Source organism: Oryx dammah, unplaced genomic scaffold (assembly GCF_014754425.2).
Source record: "Oryx dammah isolate SB20612 unplaced genomic scaffold, SCBI_Odam_1.1 HiC_scaffold_19, whole genome shotgun sequence".
In the NCBI taxonomy this organism is placed as follows: domain Eukaryota; kingdom Metazoa; phylum Chordata; class Mammalia; order Artiodactyla; family Bovidae; genus Oryx; species Oryx dammah.
The window spans coordinates 35,186,306-35,208,747 of NW_024070203.1; the positions used below are offsets into that span (position 1 = coordinate 35,186,306).

Below are 22,442 nucleotides of genomic sequence, written 5' to 3' on the forward strand. Positions count from 1 at the left end.
GACTATAGAAGATAATTTCTTTCTTTAAAAAATTATCTTATTAAAGTATGAAAATGAAAGTGTTAGTTGCTCGATCATGTCTGACTCTTTGTGACCCCTGGACTGTAGCCTGCCAAGCTCCTAGTGGATTAACAATATTGTGCTAGTTTCTGGTGTATAGCAAAGTGATTCAGTTATAGATATATACAATACTTTGCATCTGCTAATGCTAAATTCCCAATCCATCCCTCCCGCATGCCCTTCTTGGCAACCACAAGTCTCTTCTCTGTATCTGTGAGCCTGTTTCTGTTTTGTAGAGCAGTTCATTTGTGTCATATTTTAGATTCCACACATAAGTGACACCACGTGAGATTTGTCTTTGTCTAACTTACTTCACTTAATATGATCATCTCTAGGTCTATCCATGTTGCTGCAAAGGGCATTGTTTCGTTCTTTTTTATGGCTGAGTAGTATTCCAAGGAGATAATTTCTTAGACATAGTTACTATTATTGGTTTCATTACCATGTAGAACAATCTTGCCTATCACTGAGCAACAAATTAACTTTGTTGTAAATTTGATAAGGTTCCAATCCTAGTTATTGGTGTTGTTACTATTACTGTTTGGCTCAGTTTTATTAGTTTCTTATTCAAGTAGCTTAGATCTTCCTTTATAAATGTAAAGGAACTTAGGAGGACTCAGCCCTGATTTCTCTCTTTGCTTCCAGGCCTGCTGTGCTGTGTCTGAGGTGTCTCAGGCTGAGAAGCCTGAACTTCATAGGCAATCTTGTTATATAAGGGTCTGAGCTGAGCTTTGATATCAGTCAGAGTTCAATTCCAGCGCATGCAAGCTAAGCAAGGTAAATTTGGAAACGCCCTGCTGGGACATTGAGGTAAATGAATGTACTTTTAATTTGTACTATTTAATTTAATTAATGTACTATTTAATTAATTCTGTTTTCTTTTTTTGGCCTCACTGCACAGCATACAGGATCCCATTCCTTCACCAAAGACTGAACCCATGCCCCCTGAAATAGAAGCGTGGACTGCCAGGGAATTCCCTGGATGAATGCACTTTAGCTGAAGTTCAAGTAAAACACTTAAGGCACATTTACATCACTTTTATGATTTCCTCACTTCAAACAACTTGTTTGATTCATCAGTGCTAAATGCATCAGATGAAAAGCCTCCCAGTGTGTTTTGCTAGAAACACTGGTGAGAAGCAGAAACCCATCTGTTTTGCACGTTTGCCCCATATTCTCCCAGAACAATTGGCTGGGGGTCTTTCCCAGTGGCTCCCCAACATGGCTACCCACTGGAACAATCTGATGATTGGGTCCCCTCCAGACTTCCCTTTAAAGACCTGGGAAGGGAATTCCGTGGCAGTCCAGTGGTTGCTGCTGCTGCTGCTGCTAAGTCGCTTCAGTCGTGTCCAACTCTGTGCGGCCCCATAGACGGCAGCCCACCAGGCTCCCCCGTCCCTGGGATTCTCCAGGCAAGAACACTGGAGTGGGTTGCCATTTCCTTCTCCAATGCATGAAAGTGAAAAGTGAAAGTGAAGTCGCTCAGTTGTGTCCAACTTCACGACCCCATGGACTGCAGCCTACCAGGCTCCTCCATCCATGGGATTTTCCAGGAAAGAGTACTGGAATGGGGTGCCATCGCCTTCTCTGAGTCCAGTAGTTTGGGCTTTGCAATTCCACTGCAGAGGGCCCGGGTTTGACTTCTGGTCAGGGAATTAAAATCCTGCATGCTGTGCATGGCAGCCAAAAACAAACAAATAAAATAATAAAAATTTAAAAAACAGATGAAGACCTGGGAAGGCCTGGACTGGTGATTTTCAGGTGCCACTCAGCTGAGCACAACTGACCTGCATTATCGCTCAGGTCCATGGCTATGACTGCAAGAGTCAGATGGAGAGTCTTAGCCTCTACTCTGCCCCTCCAGGCAAAGCCAACCTGGGGGGACCTCCCCAGATAGTCCTAGAGTTGCGCTGATGAGCCTGAACCCCTGAGGGCAGCTCCAGAGAGGAACAGGGGCACCGGGGAAAGTCCACGCTGTGACAGTGATGAGTATCACACACTGTACATTCTCTGGATGAATAGAGATGAATTTAGCCAGGACACTTGGGTGTGGGGAGTGAGAAGTGGGTGAGCTTGAGGAGGGTCATTTTAGGGGAAGGGGACTAACAAAAAGTGATTATTAAGAGATTGTATTATATTGTGTGTGTGAAACTTTTGAAAACTGTAAAGCACTGTAAAATTTAAAGAATCCTTCAATAAAAATAAAATTCAGTCGGTTCAGTTCAGTTCAGTCAGTCATGTCCGACTCTGTGACCCCATGAACCGCAGCATGCCAGGCCTCCCTGTCCATCACCAACTGCAGGAGCTTACCCAAGCTCATGTCCATTGAGTCAGTGATGCCATCCAACCAACTCATCCTCTGTCATCCCCTTCTCTTCCCGCCTTCAATCTTTCCCAGCACCAGGGTCTTTTCAAATCAGTCAGTTCTTCACATCAGGTGGCCAAAATATTGGAGTTTCAGCATCAGTCCTTCCAATGAACACCCAAGGACTGATTTCCTTTGGGATGGACTGGTTGGATCTCCTTGCAGTCCAAGGGAATCTCAAGAGACTTCTCCAACACCACAGTTCAAAAGCATCAATTTTTCAGCACTCAGCTTTTAATTGAAAATAAATAAATAACACTTCTGGGGATCTCTTTTGGAGATCTTTACTTTTACCACCAAAAAAAAAAAAGGCAGAAGAAGAAGAAATAGTAGAGCCTGATGCAAGCCTAGCTCTGCCTGATGGTTTCATTTTTTAAGTCCCCAGAACAAGGATCAAACCCTGTGCCCCCTGCATTTGGAGCACAGTCTTAACCACTGGACCTTCCCTAATGATGTTTTGTTTCTTACTTCAAGAGCCCTTTTATCAAAAACACAAAAACAAAAACTGGCAAGACCTTCTAGATGGATTAACCAATACCAAACATTCTGTGTTATGTTCTTATCTGCCAGATGCCTTTAGCCAGAATCTCAAGGACTCACTGGTAATAGCAGATATTTTAAATTAAAGCCAAGATATTTGAAAGGTCATTCTGAAGAAAAGTCCAGGAAACGGGCTCTCACATAGTGAATTACTCAGTAGGATCCAAGATAGTCAACACTTCCAGCAGGTCACCCAATCTCTCCTCTTCAGCAAGAAACTGACTACATATCAGTGATCATCATTGGTAGAAACGACACTACTTAGTGTTGTTGGATAAGGCCGTAGTTTGCAGACCTTTGTCCTCTGGTACCAGTAATAAGTGACTACTCGATGGGTTATGTTACAAGATGTTAGACTTGCCCTCAGGACTGTGGTTTCAGACTCAGGTGGGGCCAGCCTCCTAAGAACATTGTTAACAAAAGGTTATCATCTGACAAGCTTAGGCTTGTCAAACCAATATCTGGCTCCCAATAGGCCCTGTGCAGGTGTCTGCTATTGACACAAACTCCAAAATCTACTACAGGCTACTAATTATTTCCGTGTAAATTCTGAGCTGCAGTGCAATGCTGGGATTCCAGGGAGCAGGAATCTTGCTTAGAACACGTGGGTATCCACAGCGCCAGACACTGATTCTCTATCCTGGGTTTGTAAGCGGTATTTATTCAGTTGAACCATGAGCTTGAAGATGAAATCTTGTTTCAACAAATACTGGTCAGGTATGTGCAGCACGCAGGGATGCAGAGATGGTAGGAGGGAAAGATTACAGAGACCATGACCTTGAGCAAGGCGCAGTGCCCTTTATAACCTCCCAGCAGCCCTGTCTCCATTTTTCCAAGAGGAAATTGAAGTCTTAAGGAACCGGGTAACTGCCAGACCATCTAACGCCACGGCCACCTCCACCCTCATCAGTACGCCCCCGAGTACACCCTGAAGGAGAGACTCTACAGGTTAACAACTAACGGAGACCTGGAGCATCCTCTTTCCAGAGGACTCCAATGTTGGGGGACCTGAACGCCCCCTCTGCTGCCAGAAGCACCCCTCTTCCTAACACTGGAAGGGAAGGAACGGAGACGCGAGGGGCTCCCTCGCTGTGAGGGCGCCAGGCGCCGGGCGAGCTCCTGGAAGACCCTTCAGTCCGTCTCCAGACTCCCCGGCTCTGCGCACCGGGACGCAGGTCTCCGTGCCTTCAAAGCGCTGCGCGACAGCCACGCCAGCGCCCCAAACCTTGGGCAAGGGCCAAACGGTCACTTCCCCGCCCTCCAGGCGCAGTATGCAAATCCGAGCACCAGGAAGTAGCTGGAACCTCCCGGCCCAGCTCGACGACGGCCAGTTCCTCCTCCGCTGCTCCGGGCCGCCGCCGCCGCTCGCTCCGGGCCGTGGCGCCTCCGGGCCGGTCGCCCTGCAGCCTCCAGCCCGCGGCAGGCGGGGCGGCCGCGCCACCCGGGCCGCCGCCCGCACCCCGCATTCCGCGCGCCCCCGCCCCGTCCTACCCCGCCGGGCCGCCCCGTCGCGGCCCCAGCTCGGATCCCCGGCCACCGTGGAGCGCCGCCGCCGCCGCCCCGCGACTCACACACGGAGCTGGTGAGTCTCGGGCGGGACCCGGGCAGGGTGGAGTGGGGAGCGCGCGGCGGGGCGGTGAGTACGCGCAGATGCCTTCCGCCTGCGGAGACTCGGCCCCAGGAGCGCGATCGAGGGGGCGGGCGGCTCCGCAGGTGTCTCAGTGCCCGGCCGCAGGGGCGGGGCGGGCGCACCGCGGGGCCCTCCGGCGCTGCCCCTAGGGCCGGATGCTGTCCCCGCGCGGGCGGGGAAGCCCGTCTCCAAGCGGAGCGCGCCCGCGGCGGGGATCCCCGGGGGACCCCAGGCCTGCACAGTCCGGTATCCCCTCCGGGCCCGGGGCCCCTCCGCGAACCGCGGGCATCGGCCCTCCTCGGGGCCCCGGGCGGAGCTTGACGTCCGGGCTCTGCGGGGGAGGCGTGCGCACCCTCCCGCCGAGCCCGGCGCCTCCCGGCCTGCGGAGCCGCAGCCCCGAGCCCCCTGCGGCCGAGAGGAAGCGAGAGTTATTTTAAGAAGTCAGGGGTTGCCTTTCCTTAGCCTCGGGGGAAGGGTGTGAGCGTCAGTTCCCACTTTCCTGCGCTATCTCGGCCACCGCGGTGTCTTCGAGATGCTGAGCATTTGTTTTGTTCCATCTAATAGCAAGCGTGATCGTGGGGGGTGTGTGTATGTGTGTGTCTGTCTGTTTGAATTACCCCAGATCCACCCAACTTCTTTGTCAGCTCAGAAACTCTTTGAACCCAGGCTTCTCAGTTTCCTAGCTGAGTGTGAACTGGGGCCCGTTACTGAAATTCTCAGTTAGGGTTTCCTTGTCTACCTTCTGAGCTATTTATTGCATGTAAAGCCCCAAGCACATACTAGGCATTCCATAAACGTTGCTGTTATTATTGCAAATAATTCTATCCATAACAACGAGGCTCTCTGGTTCTTTGCAATTTGAAGATTTTAAACCTAAAACGGCTTATCCAATTTAGCCACTTGACCTTGCTGATACACTGCATAATAAATACACCAGTGATTTACTGTCCCAAAGCAGGGCCCGGAGTCTGACTCAGGCTAAGAACAAGCCAATGAGGAGGTTTGACTTACTTTTGATTTCTTGGCTACCTCCAGGGGGCTGTAGGGTTCAGAAGGGCCGGCATAGGGGTAGGGGGTGGGTCTCTCTCTCCAGCACCTTCTAAAGCAGGCTGGAGGGGAATAGGCACTTACTGAGTCCTCCGAATCTGTCCTGATAAGGTAAGCTTTGATGGAAAAGGGTAGGATTCAGGTGGCTCCTAGTTCTCTCTTGAAGTCAGTGTTTTGAGGCTTGAAGTCATTTAATTTGATCACAAGAGACTCTTGGTGACTGGTCCTCTTTGGATGCAGAATAGGGTAGCCTTCTTCCTGAGAGAAGAATAGAGAGCAGCCGATGTGAAGGGAAAGAAAACGGGAGCCAGGAAGCCTGAGTTTGGGTGTCTTCCATCACTTTTCAGAACTGTGATTTGGGATAAATTACTTGGACCATTTATCCCATCAACATCTCCTTCACAATGGTAATTAGAATTATATTATGATTTGCCCATATGTGTATAGTCCGTTTTCATCACTACAATGAAATGTCTGTGAAAACAGCTTTGTCTGGTTTGTCCAGAACACCAGCCCTGGTGCCTGTCACATGGTCAAGATTGCTTGGAAGAAGGAAGGAGGGTCTCCTCCAAGCCTCACTCCGTGCAAGTCTGAGGAACAGGGCTGGCCCCTAAGGCATCTGTAGCCCACTGGCCCTCTAGTCCTGGCTTCTAAAATGGGAATTGGAGGAAGATGACTGTCAAGTTATCCCAGCGCTAGAGTTCTCCTCTCAGGGCTAGTTTCCATGCTTCTAACACTGAGAGAGAAGTCTTGATTTGAAGTGGTAAAATGCAGCCTGCAAAGCTGACATCTGGGCAAGCCGTTATGCAATCAAAAAAGACACACAACATCCTAGAATCATCAATGTTGTAAAGGTTTGTAGAGTACTTGTGTGATACCTGAATGCTGCTCATGGCATTCTCTTAGCAGAAAATGGTCCAGCGAGGTAGTGATTCAATGATTCCTAAAGCCTTTTAGTTCCATTATTTTTGTATTAAAAAAAAATCACCAAAACTTTTGAGATGCAAACTGGTTCAAATGAATATATGGGTTTGTAAATTACAATGTGAAATCATATTATCCATAAACGAACCCATATTCAATGTGAAATCATATTATCCATAAACGAACCCATATTCATTTAAAATCTGCATAAATGAGAGCACATGGCCCTCAGCATGGAACATTGCTGTGGCCCACTCACACCATTGGTCTGTGACATCCGCGTCCTCAGGCATGGGGAGAGTTGAAAAGAAAAGGTCATTGCATCACTAGTTGGGATGCTATCAGTGACATGTTGATGTCAGAGACAGTCTCAGACCTTTCCTTGGCTCCTTCTGCCAATGGTGGTACTGATGATTTTTTGCCAATCCAGGGCTCTGAAGCCTTCTGAACACTGATAACCTCCAAACCTCTCAGGACCCTGCATGGTAGGCAGGGACCAAGAAAAGAGGGGGGGGGGCGTTGGCATGACCAGTGTCACAGGCCTGATTAAGTGACATCGTTGGGCCTAGTAGGTATGTTTTCCCACTCCAGCTCTGAGAGCTTTTCCCACTTTTCTGCCTTTGGATCTATAGTAGGTACTCCATTACTTAAAAGTAAGGAAACGAACTCGTCATTTAATAAACGTTTTAAGGACAGAATTACAAGGTCATCTTCTATCATATGGAGATGGTCTGCACTAAGGGACTGTCAGAGTAAATGAGCAGGTGGACCAGTGAGCAGGGTGCGGAGGCTGTTCTGTCAAGCTGAATTTCTGCCTTTCAACTTTGCTACCTGTTCAGGGAAGGGGGAGCCCTGATAACTCCCCAGATGACATCTGTCCTGGTCACTGTCAGAGCAGCACTAGTGACTGCCTTCAGGACTGTTCCATGCTTATGGGTCAGTGTGTTGTTGTTTAGTCGCTAAGTCGTGCCCAGCACTTTTGCGACCCCATGGACTGTAGCCCACCAGGCTCTTCTATCCTTGGGATTTCCCAGGCAAGAATCCTGGAGCGGGTTGCCATTTCCTTTTCCAGAGGATCTTCCTGACCCAGGGATCATCCAGCTGGAGTCTCCTGCAGATTGGAAGGCATAATCTTTACCACTGAGCCACCTGGGAAGCCTCTGAGACAGTATAGAAGTACTCAATAATACTTTCTAAAAAAGTTCCCTCTAGCTTCTTTATAAACCCTACAAGCCTCCTTGTATGGTTGTGATAACAGTGAGAGGTGTCATTTGAGGGGAATATACAAGGTGAGGAGACAGGGCCCATGGGATGCACGTGGAAACACGCAGCCTCCTTCCTGGGCTCCTGTTGTGGACCAGGCTCATCCTAAGTCCACACTCCTATAATGGATAAACATTCCCTCCCAGCTTTTAAGATTGATGAGAAGAAGGACAAGGAAGAGGAAGTTGATCAGAAGTACTGAAAGATTTCTTACAGCTGCCTGGTTTCCTGATACTTAAATTGTGAAACCTTGAGTTCAGTCTCTCATCATTTCTGACATTTATTTTGAGTAAGTTCCCATTTGGGGGAGAAGCCGGTATATAGAAAATAGTATGGAAATCTCCCCATAGTGGTGGTTTAGTTGCTAAGTCCCGTCCGACTCTTGTGACCCCACAGACTGTAGGCTCCTCTGTCAATGGGATTTTCGAGGTGCGAATACCGGAGTGGGTATCCATGCCATTCCCTTCTCCAAGGGACCTTCTCCACCCAGGAATCAAACCCAGGTCTCATGCATTGCAGACAGATTATTTACTGACAGCTGCGAGGGAAGCCCCGCCCATGGAGGGATTCAAATTTTTGAAACACACCAGTTTAAAGACTCGGACCTTCTTTCAGATTCTCTTGGCTACATTAGCTGGAAGTGCTGTCTTGTCATTTAGAACAACAAGTTTCAGGAGTTACTTGGGATGATGTGTGGAAAAGGCTCATCCATGCTGGCAGGTTGCAGGGGCTATTATCACCCTGGTTCTTCATTCTTGGGCTCTCTCTTCAGTCTTGTCCTGACCTTCACTTTGCCTTGTTGCTGTTCTTGTTCAGTAGCTCAGTTGTGTCAGACTTTTCCCGACCCCGCAGACTATAGCACACCAGCAGGCTTCCTTGTCCTTCACCATCTTCCGGAACTTGGTCAAACTCATGTCCATTGAGTAGGTGATGCCATCCAACCTCTCATCCTCTGCTGTCCCTTTTCTCCTCCTGCTTTCAATTTTTCCCAGCCTCAGAGTCTTTTCCAGTGAGTCGGATCTTTGTATCAGGTGGCCGAAGTATTGGAACTTCAGCATCAGTCCTTCCAGTGAGTATTCAGGGCTGATTTCCTTTAGGATTGACTGGTTTGAGCTCCTTATAGTCCAAGGTACTCTCAAGAGTCTTCTCCAACACCACAGTTCAGAAACATCAATTCTTGGGTACTCAGCCATCTCTAGCTCTCCCATCCGTATAAGACTACTGGAAAAACCATAGCTTTGACTATACAGACCTTTGGCAAAATAGTGTCTCTGCTTTCTAGTATGCTGTCTAGGTTGGTCATAGATTTTCTTACAAGGAGCAAGCATCTTAATTTCATGGCTGCAGTCACTGTCTGCATCTTAGTACTGACTAAGCATCAGCACTCCTGATTTGCTGCCAAGCTGTTTAATGACAGTTGTGTTTATAATCAGAATACAATTTTCCTTTTATAGAACTCTTCCAAAGTGTTGGTTACTTATCTCTGCTTTATTCACCATCAACGTATGTCTAGTCTCTCTTCTCTAACTCCCCTCTTCAACTCCTTTCTCACTGTCATACAGAGCCTGCAAGCCATGCATTGATAGGAACTGACCATTATTGGTTAACCTCAGTGTGACTGTGTTCTTTCTTCATTGTGCTTAGATGTGTAAGTGATGCTCCATAAAATGATGGATGAATGGGCATATGTTAACAGAGACCATTGGATGGATGTTTCTTGGTGTGGGCTCTGCTCTTGATGAGCTATAGGACTTGGGGAAGAAGTCTTCATCGAGAGGTTCAGAGGGTCTTTAAGTGTCTCATTTCCTTTTTACCATCCACACTTGAGACACAGTCAGATATTGTTGGGACTGCCCACACTCCCCCATTTCTTTTTTTTTTTTAATTTTATTTTTTTGACACCAAAAACATTTTGTATTGGGGTATAGCCAATTAACAATGTGGTGATAGTTTCAGGTGAACAGCAAAGGGACTCAGCCCTACATATACATGTATCCATTCTCCCCCAAAACCCCTCCCCTCCAGACTGGCACATAACATTGAGCAGAGTGCCTTGTGCCATATAATAGGTTTTTGTTGGTTATCCTTTTTAAATATAGCAGTGTGTACATGACCTTCCCAAAGTCCTTAACTATCCCTTCTTCCCGGCAACCATGAGTTCGTTTTCTAAGTCTGTGAGTCTCTTTCTGTTTTGTAAGTTCATTTGTACCATTTCTTTTTTAGATTCTACATATAAAGGATATCATATGGTATTTCTCCTTCTCTGCCTGGCTTACTTCACTCAGTGTGACTTTCTAGGTCCAACCATGTTGCTGCAAATAGCCGTATTTCATTCTTTTTAATGGCTGCACGCTCCTCCCTTCCGGTAAGCATCTAACGTCACTCTCTGTATTGATCCCGAGTCATGTTGGTTGGAAGCGCATTGTCAGCTCTCCTCAGTTCTCTCTCCACTGGTTCAGTGTTTGGTGGGAGCTATGGTGACTTTTTGGCGCTGGTGTGGGGCCCCAGGGAGACGGTAAGGCAGGTCTGGGTTCATCCTGCCTCCAGCCAGAGTAGAGATGTCTCCCAGGTGCTGGGCCTTCTGGGTGCCTCCAGTCTTCCTGGAAATCTTAACCCGCACAGGGGCGATGTCTCAGAGAGACCGTCTGCAGAGGGAGGCCCACTTCTGCTTTCCACAGGGAAGCTGGGTCACAGAGCGCAGAACTGCAGCAGGAGGCCGCAAGAAAGTGATACTTCCTTCTGCTTCGAAGGCCCAGGCCCATCATTTGCCTGCAGCCCCACCTTCCTCACCACCCAGCCCTGGTTTTTCCTCTGGGTTGGGGTTCTTTCTACCATCTTCTCTGCAGTTGGTCCTTGAGAAGGCGGAAGGGAAGGGAGGGGACGGAGGAGCGAATGAAGCCAGTCCTCAGTGCAGAGCCTCCTGGGGTGGGGAGACCCCCATGGCCATGCTGGATTGTTCAGCCACATAAAGATGTTCGTTTTGAAATTCTCCATCATGGAAATCGTTACAAAACTCTTGAGGAGAGGTTTTGAAATCTTTTAATGTTCAGGCAGTATAATTACTTCTGAATCTTAACTACAGTGGATCAGTGCTGTTTTAAAAATTCTTTAAGCTCTGAGTGTTAGTTGCTCAGTCATGGCCAGCTCTTTGTGACAGCCATGGGTGTAGCCTGCCAGGCTCTTCTGTCCAGGGAATTTTCCAGGCAAGAATACTGGAGAGGGTTGCCATTTCCTTCTCTAGGGGATCTTCCTGACCCAGGGATCAAACCTGGGTCTCCTGCATTTGCAGACAGATTTTTTACTATCTTTGCAACCAGCCTCTCTTAAATACTTGGGGTAGATCAGTGACCTTTCAAACTTCTTTGACCTTGATCCATATCAAGAAGCATCATGTTTTATTTTGTGCCAGAATGCACATCCATCTGTATGCAAAGAAAGAAAGAGGAAGAGAGAAAGAAAATTTGGTGAAAAGCCCCTCCCCACAGCTTGTAGGGGGTGGGGAGTGTGACCCCAGGCAGTCCTCTGAGGCCAGCTTGGTGAGATGTAAAATACACAGAAGTGAGGAATCCCTGGTGACTTGGTGGTTAGGACTTTCTGCTTTCACTGCTGTGGCCTGAGTTCAGTCCTTGGTCTGGGAACTATGATCCAGCAAGCAACTTGGCCCCAAAATAACTACATAAGTAAAGTAAAATGCACAGAGGTAAGCGCAGCTATTCTATAAGCTCCTGTCCAATAAGGTTTATTACACAAACACAAATTAAGATACATCTGCCTTTCCATGTGGTGCTAGTGGTAAAAAACCCTCCTGCCAATGCAGGAGACATAAGAGATGAGGGTTTGATCCCTGGGTTGGGAATATCCCCTGGAGGAGGGCATGGCAACCCGCTCCAGTATTTTTGCCTGGAGAATCCTATGGACAGAGGAGCCTGGCGGGTTATAGTCCATGGAGTCACAAAGAATTGAATATTACTGAAGCAACTTAGCAGGTATACAATGAATGCTATACCTTGTAAATATCTTTAAAATAGAATTAAATTATACTTACTAGTGTGAAAGATGTTCTTTAAAAAGCTGAACACAAGCTGAACAGTAATATATATTACCATTTCTGAAACACAATAGTTATGTTGACACAATGATAAACTATGAATATCAATGATTTTTTTATACTAAAGTTTTCAATACTGATTTTTTCTGGGTGATAGGTGAATGCTGATTTTTCTTTTTTACATCTTTCTTTTGTTACAAAGATTATGAGTTATGTGGTTTTAGGACAGTGGTGTGATGGGCGATGACACGTAATAAGCTGGCGAGACAGCAGGAAACTTTAAGGAAAAAGTGGCCCTTTTGATGGTTGTGTGGATATAGTTGTGGGCAGACCTACCCTAGAGGAACTCATGCACTGCAGACGGTGTAAGCAGACAGAATATTTTCCTAAAGAAGTGTCTACTGATATTTACTCATATTTAGTACTGAGTTTCTTGAGAACCTACCGTCTGTTAGCCCCAGTTTCGGGGAGGAAACCCTGAAGGGGGAGAAGGGGTCTGGGGTGGGGAGAACAGACTAGTTTGCACAGCATCCCTGGCGGCCAGGCAGTGATGAGGCAGTTCGTGCAGGCGCGAAGGAGCCGTGCCCCCAGGACCCTCAGTGTTGGATTTCATTGTGTAGACCAAGGTGAATCTTGTGGAAAGTCTCTGTGGGAAACTGTTTTTTTCCCCATCACAATCACTTTCTTGGCTAGACTCTTCTGTAACAAAATATTGATGTGTTACCAAAAAATGCAGAGACACAGAGATACTCAGTAATGGCTAAGTGTCCTCTGAATAGGTGAGTGTCATCCTCTGAATAGGTGGATGATTAACAGGGGGAGGAACAGGGACTTCCACGGAGATTAACTGGGGGCTAGAAAGTAGTATCTATTGCCTTTGTACATGACCTAAGACTCGTTTGTAGTCACCAGCGAGCAGATACCTGGTCACTCCCCTGGGAGGTGCTGACCTTCTCCAGACATTTATCTGACTCTCCCTGATGAGGCAACACTGCTGAGGGGAAAAAGGAGTTGAGTTCTAAGTTTCTGTAGGGTTATCAGTATTTTCCGTTTGACTTAAGTGCAGATTTAAGTTGGGATTTCCCTGCAGTCCAGTGGTCAGGATCTGGGCTCTCAGTGCAGGGGGCATGGGCTCAATTCCTTGGTGAGGAACTAAGATTCACAAAGTGTGCCAATAAATAAGTAAATAAACAAATGGAGACTGCTATACAGCAGTGGCTTGGTGTTGGCCTTGTTCTTACCATATACAAATTAGTGTGTTTAAAAACATCACCATAACCAGGAATGGCAACAGTTGGACAAAACAGGATAATTGGGCAATTCTGCAAGGAATGCCTTTGCATAATCAGACATGGCCTGTTGAATACATGCTGTATTCAGTGCTTGCCGCATGCTAAGTTGCATCAGTCGTGTCCAACTCTTTGCGACCTTATGGACTGCAGCCCCTGAGGTATTATTAGTTTTAACCTTGAGAAGAGATAGTGTAATGTAGTGGAAAGAAGATAGTCTTCCAGGTGACACAAATCAGAAGATAGGTGAACTTCTGATCTGCCTGGGGCACCAGGAATCACCAGAGGCTATGGGGTGAGCTTGGTGTTCTTGGCATTCAAAGATGCCCTCAGGAGTGGGACATGGGGCCATAGCCTGGTTCTCAGAGCGAGATCGTTTTTGCCCTAGACAGGTGAACACAGCCCTCTGCAAACAGGACAGGCCTCTTGGTGACAGTGAGGGGATGATGCTTGGTCATGTAGGGTTGGGGGAGAAGGAATTTACCACTTGAAGACCTTAAAGAGAGGCATCCTTAAATAATGAGAGACTTTATCATCCGAGGAGGGATGGACCAATACAATAGTGGATGTGCTCCCTGCTTCAAATAAGTTGCTAATACACAGTTTATGGTCATCAGGATAATTAAACACGCACCCCAAGAGTTGGCTTTTGTCTCTCTGGACCATGTTGACTTTTCCAACTGTTTCAACTTTAATGCATGGCAAGTGTACATAAAAAACAAAATTCAACAGTTCAGTTACATAACTGTCTACATACCTTTTATTTTATGGTTTTCAATTATTTTAAAAGTTTTAAATAAGTGAAGATAACCACTAAATGAGAAATTAATGGTCATTTTCCATAAATTCCTTTATCTGTGGATAACCTTTCAAATTTTTAATAGAAAAAATTTCTGAGCAGTTTGGTAAATGACTTGAATGTTACCTTATTGCTATAGTTCTATCTTCAGCTAAGGCTGTGCTGCACAGCCCCATTTAACAAATAAATGACTCATCCCCTCTGGTGTCAGCCACTGGACTCTGGACATCACCTGTCTACCTTGGTGTCCAACATGAAAATCAGACTCTCAGAAGGGAAAGATATCTTGGCTGTGTTTCTCGAACATAGGCCTTATCAAGCAGTCACTTTCTCTTGAGCACTGGGTCTCAAAAGTTAGCGTCTGTCCCAGTGATTCTAACAGTGGTAAAGGAGGTCATGTTGTGAGAAGCACTGTGACAGGTATATTCCTGTTGGCCAAAGTGGCCCCTTTCATTTTTGTCCGGCTGTGGATATTCAAAAGCTTTCTTGTCTTGTACTGTTCTGCTTGTTGGTTCTAGTTCTACGCTGTTTCTGCACAGTTGAAGCCAGCTGCTGTTGGACTGACTATCCAACCATTGTGGCTGCAAGTATAGAATGTGTAGGGACATAACTGTTGTACTGTCCACCCAGCACTATTACTTCACCTCTCTTCTAACAGAGCCCAGATTATGTCAAGATCCAGCTTCTCCATGGAAGTTTCTGCAGAAGTTTTCCATATCCCCATCTATATAAACTGGCTCTGCTTGGTCAAATGCCACTATTCTTACCAGTGATTGGTTCATGAGTGGTGTACTTTGGGTTGAATGGTAATCGGTGAAAAAAGTGATGCTCCATAGATGGTCCTAAGCTACAAATAGAAAAGGTGTAGAAGAGAGAGGAGAGAAGGAAAGTCAGACCTGGACAAAAGATAAAGAAATACAACACAATATGTGAAAGTCAGGAAACTGGAAACTGGAAGGGAGATAGTGTAAGTTATGATCAGTAATTTGTAATCTGTACTGAGTGTGGCTGTCTGCTCTGTGTTTGTTCTAGTCACACAGATCAGGGTGGAATTAATGCTGATAACTGGGCTTCTGTAATCACAGTGGATTTTTTTAAATGTATATTTATTGGGAGAAAAGTTATGACAAACCTAGATAGTGATTAAGAAGCAGAGGCATCACTTGGCCAACAAAGGTCCATATATTCAAAGCCATGGTTTATCCAGTAGTCACATATGAATGTGAGTTGGACCATAAAGAAGATTGATCACCCAAGAATTGACACTTTAGAATTGTAGTGCTGGAGAAGACTCTTGAGAGTCCCTTGGACAACAAGGAGATCAAACCAGTCAATCCTAAAGGAAATCAACCCAGAAATTCATTGGAAGGACTGATGTTGAAGCTCTAATACTTTGGCCACCTGATTCAAAGGACCGACTCATTGGAAAAGACCCTGATGCTGAGAAAGATGGAGGGAAGGAGGAGAAGGGGGTGACAGAGATGAGATGGTTGGATGGCATCACCGACTCAATGGACATGAGTTCGAGCAAACTCCGGGAGATAGTGAAGGACAGAGAAGCCTGGCGTGCTGCAGCCCCTGGGGTCGCAAAGAGTCGGCCACGACTGCACAACTGAACAGCAGCACACTTATTGAGTGTTGTGTGTCAGGCATTGTGGTGGGTTCTTGGGGGAAACGTAAACCGTAATAAGTGTGAACTTCCTGTCCTAAAGAGTTTATTGTGTTCTAGTCTGTCTGGGCTGTTCACACACCAGAGGCTAACAAATTAATTTGCTGTGGCCATGGGTGGGACAGTTACCTTGCTCAGGAAATCCCTAGGCATCTGAATCAGAAACCAAGAGTTCTGGTAAAGAAGGAAGGCAGTGTATGAAGTGGTTAGAGCACAGTATATGAAATTAATCACATTTGGGTTCAAATTACAGGTCTGTCTCTTCCTAGGCATAAGGTGCTGGTTTTGCTAACCTCAGATTTAAACCTCAGAGGCTGGTTGCGGGGATTCCAGGATGTAATAGGTTCAGAACCAAACTATGTTTGAAGCACATAGCCAATGGTAGTCATTGTTATGAACAAAAGAAAGTTGCTTAGGATTGTTACTACCAAAAAAGTCAAACTGATAGGAAGAAAACCCAGAAAATGATAAATGCTGGTGAGGATATAGAGAAATTAGAATCTTTCTGCACTGCTGTTGGGACTGTAAAATAGCACAGACCCTTTGGAAAACAGTACGGCAGTTACTCTCAAAATTAAACACAGAATTACCTTTCAATTCAGCAGTTCCGCTTGTCTGTATAGACCCCCCAAAATTGAAAGTGGGTCTCCAAGAGATATTTGTACACCCACATTCTAGCAGCATTATTCACAATAGCCAGGGGGTGGAAGCAACTCAAGTCTCCATCAACAAGTGAATGGATAAACAAAATATGGTGTATACATACAAGGGAATATCATACAACCTTGAAAAGGAAGGAGACTCTGATGCAGGCTACAACACGGATGTATCTTGAGAACAATATGTTAAGAGAAATAAAAGGACAAATATTGTATGATTCCATCTGTGAGGTCCTTTTGCTGTTGTTCATTTGCTAAAGTCCTGTGCAACTTTTTACGACCCCATGAGTTGCAGCTTGCTGGGCTTCTCTGTCCTTCACCATCTCCTGGAGTTTGCTCAAACTCATGTCTGTTGAGTTGGTGATCCCATCTAACCATCTCATCCTTTGCCACCCCCTTCTCCTCCTACCCTCAATCCTTCCCAGCATTGGTGTCTTTTCCAATGACTTGGCTCTTTGTATCAGGTGCCCAAAGAATTAGAGCTTCAACATCAGTTCTTTCAATGAATATTCAGGGATGATGCTGTGAAAGTGCTGCATTCAATATGCCAGCAAATTTGGAAAACTTAGCAGTGGCCACAGGACTGGAAAAGGTCAGTTTTCATTCCAATCCCAAAGAAAGGCAATGCCAAAGAATGCACAAACTACCACACAATTGCACTCATCTCACACGCTAGTAAAGTAATGCCTAAAATTCTCCAAGCCAGACTTCAGCAATATGTGAACCATGAACTTCCAGATGTTCAAGCTGGTTTTAGAAAAAGCAGAGGAACCAGAGATCAAATTGCCAACATCTGCTGGATCATTGAAAAAGCAAGAGAGTTCCAGAAAAACATCTATTTCTGCTTTATTGACTATGCCAAAGACTCTGACTGTGTGGATCACAATAAACTGTGGAAAATTCTTCAAGAGATGGGCATACCAGACCACCTGACCTGCCTCTTGAGAAATCTGTATGCAGGTCAGGAAGAAACAGTTAGAACTGGACATGGAACAACAGACTGGTTCCAAATAGGAAAAGGAGTACGTCAAGGCTGTATATTGTCACCCTACTTATTTAACTTACATGCAGAGTACATCATAAGAAATGCTAGGCTGGCGGAAGCACAAGCTGGAATCAAGATTGCCGGGAGAAATATCAATAACCTCAGATATGCAGATGACACCACCCTTGTGGCAGAAAGTGAAGAAGAACTAAAGAGCCGCTTGATGAAAGTGAAAGAGGAGAGTGAAAAAGTTGGCTTGAAGCTCAACATTCAGAAAGCAAAGATCATGGCATCTGTTCCCATCTCTTCATGGCATATAGATGGGGAAACAGTGGCTAACTATTTTTCTGGATTCCAAAATCACTGCAGATGGTGATTGCAGCCACTAAATTAAAAGACGCTTACTCCTTGGAAGAAAAGTTATGACCAACCTAGACAGCTTATTAAAAAGCAGAGACATTCCTTTGTCAACAAAGGTCCGTCTAGTCAAGGCTATGGTTTTTCCAGTGGTCATGTATGGATGTGAGAGTTGGACTATAAAGAAAGCTGAGTGCTGAAGAATTGATGCTTTTGAACTGTGGTATTGGAGAAGACTCTTGAGAGTCCCTTGGACTGCAAGGAGATCCAACCAGTCCACCCTAAGGAGATCAGTTCTGGGTGTTCATTGGAAGGACTGAAGTTGAAGCTGAAACTCCATACTTTGTCCACCTGATGCAAAGAGCTGACTCATTGTTAAAGACCCTGATGCTGGGAAAGATTGAGGGCAGGAGGAGAAGGGGACGAGAGAGGATGAGATGGCTGGATAACATCACCCACTCGATGGACATGGGTTTGGGTGGACTCTGGGGGTTGGTGATGAACAAGGAGGCCTGGCATGCTGCGGTTCATGGGGTCGCAAAGAGTCAGACACAGTGAGCAACTGAACTGAACTGAACTGAACTGATTTCCTTTAGGATTGACTGGTTTTGTCAGAAATATAATGCATAGAGACAGGAAATAGAATGGTGTTTGCCAGGGGCGGGGGGAAGGAGAAAAGTAGTTGTCTGATGGACCTGGAATTTCAGCGTTGTAAGATGAAAAGAGTTCTGGAGATGCATGATGACGGTCACACCAGACTATGTAGGCACTTATTTGTACAATTAAGGATGTTAAGATGTTAATTTTGTTATGTGTATTTTAATACAATTTAGAAATCATTTTTTAAAAGCTGTCGAACTTCTCTGGGGATCCAATGATTAAGACTCTGCCTTCCAGTGCAGCGTGTGGGTTTAACCCTGGTCAGGGAGCTGAGATCCCACATGACTCATGGCTCTAAAACCAAAACATTAAAAAAAAAAAAAAAAAAAAGAAGAAGCAATAAAAAGACTAAACAAGAGTCAGTATTCAATAAAAAGACTTCTAAAAATAAAAAAAATTTTTTTTAAAAGTTAACTTGGTAATCAGAAAAGTAAAAATTGCTCAGTTGTGCCCAACTTTTTGCAACCACATAGACTGTAGCCCACCAGGTTCCTCTGTCCATGGAATTCTCCAGGCAAGAATACTGGAGTGAGTAGGTGTTTCCTTCTCCAGGGGATCTTTCCAATGCAGGGGCTGAACCCATGTCTCCTGCATTGGAGGCAGATTCTTTACTGTCTGAACCACCAGGGAAGCCCCTGGTAAGCAGAACTGTGTACAAATATTAATAGATGAGGGTGGTCTGGAAACAAGTTAGGAGCTTGTAAGCATGGGCTTCCCTGGTGACTCAGCTGGTAAAGAATCTGCCTGCAATGCGAGACACCTGGGTTAGATCCCTGGAAAAGGGGATGGCTACCCATTCCAATATTCTAGCCTGGAGAATTCCATGGACAGAGGAGCCTAGCAGGCTACAGTCCATTGTTTCTCAAAGAGTTGGACATAACTCAGCGACTAACACACACAAGGACAAGCTAAGTGACTTTCTTTCAGGACCTTTTAGAAAAGGTGAAATGGATGGCTCTAAAAGGCAATTTCTAATTTGATAGTTATGTTATTTCTAGCCACAGACCCTCAATTCCAAATTACATAATAGGAAAGAATATTTTCAGTGCATTTCTTAATACATGTGAAGAGGTTGTTTTTTTAAAAAAAAACTTTCCCAGGGTAGAGTTTTTTTTGTTTTTGTTTTTGTTTTCTTTTAAGGTAAGTATAATGTATATGGAGCAAAATACCAAAACACAGACAAGCCTAGGGCTTCCCTGCTGGCTCAGATAGTAAAGAATCTGCCTGCGAGGCAGGAGACCCAGGTTTGATCTCTGGGTCTAGAAGTTCCCCTGGAGAAGGAAATGGCAAACCTAGCTCAAAGCAGATCCTCCTGTAACCCCCACCCCAGATCAAGAAGCAGAACGATGCACACAACCAGCATCTCCCGGGGCCTCCCCCCGACACATACTGCTTTCTCTCCTCAAAGGCATCTGCCTTCCTGCTTCAAGTTTTGGTTTAGTTTCCCATGTTGGCTTTTTCACAATAAAGTGTAAGACACTGAAGAGCAGCACAAAGCCATTTAGCTTGGCAGATGAACAAGTTTTCAAGCTGTGGGTTTGGCTGGCACAGGCATGACTGTAGTTCAGCAGGATAGAGGGCAGGTCCTGGTCAGGTTTTATACCCTGGATATTCAGCTGCCAAAATTCTCACATTGTGGGTTTGATCAGAGTCTTATTTAAATACCTGTTTATCCAACCATTAGTTAGTAAAATTAGATAGCACTTACCATATATAGCTTGTTTTTCTACCCATCTCTGCATCGCTCAGTAAATGTATAAATGCAAATGTGGAAATGTGGGTGTGATAAGGGTGGTTTCCAGTGACCCACAAGTAATCAAACACCCTGCTGTGCCCACAGACATTTGAAAGTGCCAACTGGCTTTGTGAATTCAGTTATGAGAGTCCTCATAAAAGGGGACTCGTTTTTCTGATGTGAAGGAACACAGCACCCTGTGACTGACTGACTGTTCCGCTTCTTGTAGTTTTGACATTTATTTTGGTTGGAGGTGAGAGAGCACTGTCGTTTGACCTGCAGGATGCATTACGCATGAAGTAATGCTTCATCTGTTCATAATTCGGAAACATTTCTCAGATGCTCCCTGGTCATGAATGTGCAGGCCTACAACTTGCCCTCCCATCCATCACCTTTCAATAGCAGAATTGTTCCATAAATGCTAAGGATGTTAAAATGTTTTTTAAAGTGGGCTGAAGAATGTAACTTCCTATTTCATATGAAATTTGAAGAATACAGTCAGGTAGCAGAGTGCAGAGGTACCCATCTTCCTGCGAAGAAGTCACGGTTGTGGTCCAGAGGTCAAGGCTGGGAATGATCTCACGCCGGGGCGGTTGCTGAGCCCAGGGTTGGACTGCCCACAGCTCCAGCCCCAGGTTCATCTTCCTCCAGCTGCAGTTGCTGATGTTTGGCGTCTGTGTTTTCACCTCTGGATGATCCACAAGAACTGGAACTGGGAGGGAAGGTGGGGATGGAGGGAGAGGAGGATTAGCAAAGGGACTGGCCAGAGCAGGGCAGTTTTCCAGGGAAGAAGTGCATTCCTCAGTTGAGAATAAAAAAAAGAAAAGATGGAAAAGCAGTTTAGCCAGCTTCCTTACCTATGGTGTGTGTTGGCAACAATCTAGCAGCTTCTGAGAACCGTGTTGCTCCAGGATGACCTTGAGGTGTCTGCAGAGCAGGATACTCGTAGTACTTATTTTCTTTTAGATCTCCTACCTAAAAAAAATAAAGGTCCTCTCCAGAAGAATTCTCCAGGATGGTACAGGGTGGTGTTATTCAACCTGGATGAAAGTTATTAAGGAGCAGACCTTGGGAAGATGAGCTATAGACTCTAGGGGTGAACTCTGGGCATTTGCACTGCTGCTGAACAGATGTGAGAGCTGGACCATAAAGAAGGCTGAGTGCCAAAGAACTGATGCTTTCAAATTGTGTTGCTGGAGAAGACTCTTGGACAGCAAGAGATCAAACCAGTCAATCCTAAAGGAGATCAACCCTGGATATTCATTGGAAGGACTGAAGCTGAAGTTCCACTACTTTGGCCACCTGATGTGAAGAGCTGATTATTTGCAAAAGACCCTGATGCTGTGAAAGATTGAAGAGGAGAAGGGAGAAGAGAGGGAGAAGATTGAAGAGGAGAAGGGAGCGACAGAGGACGAGATGGTTGGATGGTATCACTGACTCAATGGACATGAGTTTGAGCAAACTCCAGGAGGTGGTGAAGGACAGGGATGCCTGGCATGCTGCAGTCCATTCAATCACAAAGAATCGGATATGCCTTAGCAACTGAACAAATACAAAATTCTGCTGCCTGCTCCCCCAACCCTGCTGCCTCAGGGGAGATGGCCCTGCTCTTAACTCCTGAGTTTCCTTTGGGCAGCAGCATCCATGAGCCCAGGCTCCTCACCTGGAGAGCAGTTAAGGCCATTGCCTCTCTCGGGCTGTCGCTGACATCAAGGAAGATGGGGTCATTTGAGTCAGTGCCTCCTCTTCTTTGTGAGAGAAGGAATGTCCTGTGGGTGGGGCAGACAGAGGAGAGGTCACATGACCTGGCTCCACCTTCACAAGTGTGAGTCCTCCCTATCAAAGGTGTCATCTCGACCAAGTCGTCTGACTTCTCCACGTCTCCCTGTGGCCATCTGTTAGGTGACAGTTCATAACAGAAGGTCTTTTGAAGTTCAGCTGTGTTTATTTGCATGGATGTACTTGAAACATAATAGAGACCTAACAAATATTTCATGTTTGCTTTTGTTTTCGTTCAAGTGATCATTTTTTTTTAGCCATAATAGGCTTTGGGGAGCTGATTCTGTGCAACAATATGGAAGTGACTGCAGAGATTTTGAGAGGGTTATGGTCATCTGAACTTAGGTACGCACTAGGACTTGAGCCTGAAGTGCATTTGGAAATGTTTGTTCAAGCTCAGAAACACCATGTGTGGCTCAAAGGGAAAAAACGTTTGGATGAGCGATGGACAGAGGGACCACACCAGATGACTTATGTTTTCCATGCTGCCTGGGCTCTATAGGGACCTAAAGGGCCTCTCGAGCTCACAGGTCCCCAAATTCAGACTGTCTTACTAAAGACGATGTCAAGGTGAGCTTGGGAATCCACTCTGAACTTTCTTTCGGTGGAGGAGACTGATGTCCAAGGCCCAAG

General features: G+C 45.8%; 1 protein-coding gene across 2 annotated transcripts in view; it reads left to right on the plus strand.

Moving 5' to 3' along the window:
- The first annotated feature begins 4,300 nt into the window (after positions 1–4,300).
- The window catches only part of LYN (LYN proto-oncogene, Src family tyrosine kinase), a 109,408-nt gene continuing 91,266 nt past the window's right edge, over positions 4,301–22,442 (plus strand). Inside the window, exon 1 of one of the 2 annotated variants that reach the window (XM_040261251.1) lies at positions 4,301–4,547. The gene's annotated coding sequence lies outside the window, so the exon portion shown is untranslated. The remainder of the gene's footprint in view (positions 4,548–22,442) is intronic. The other variant, XM_040261249.1, reaches the window with a different exon arrangement.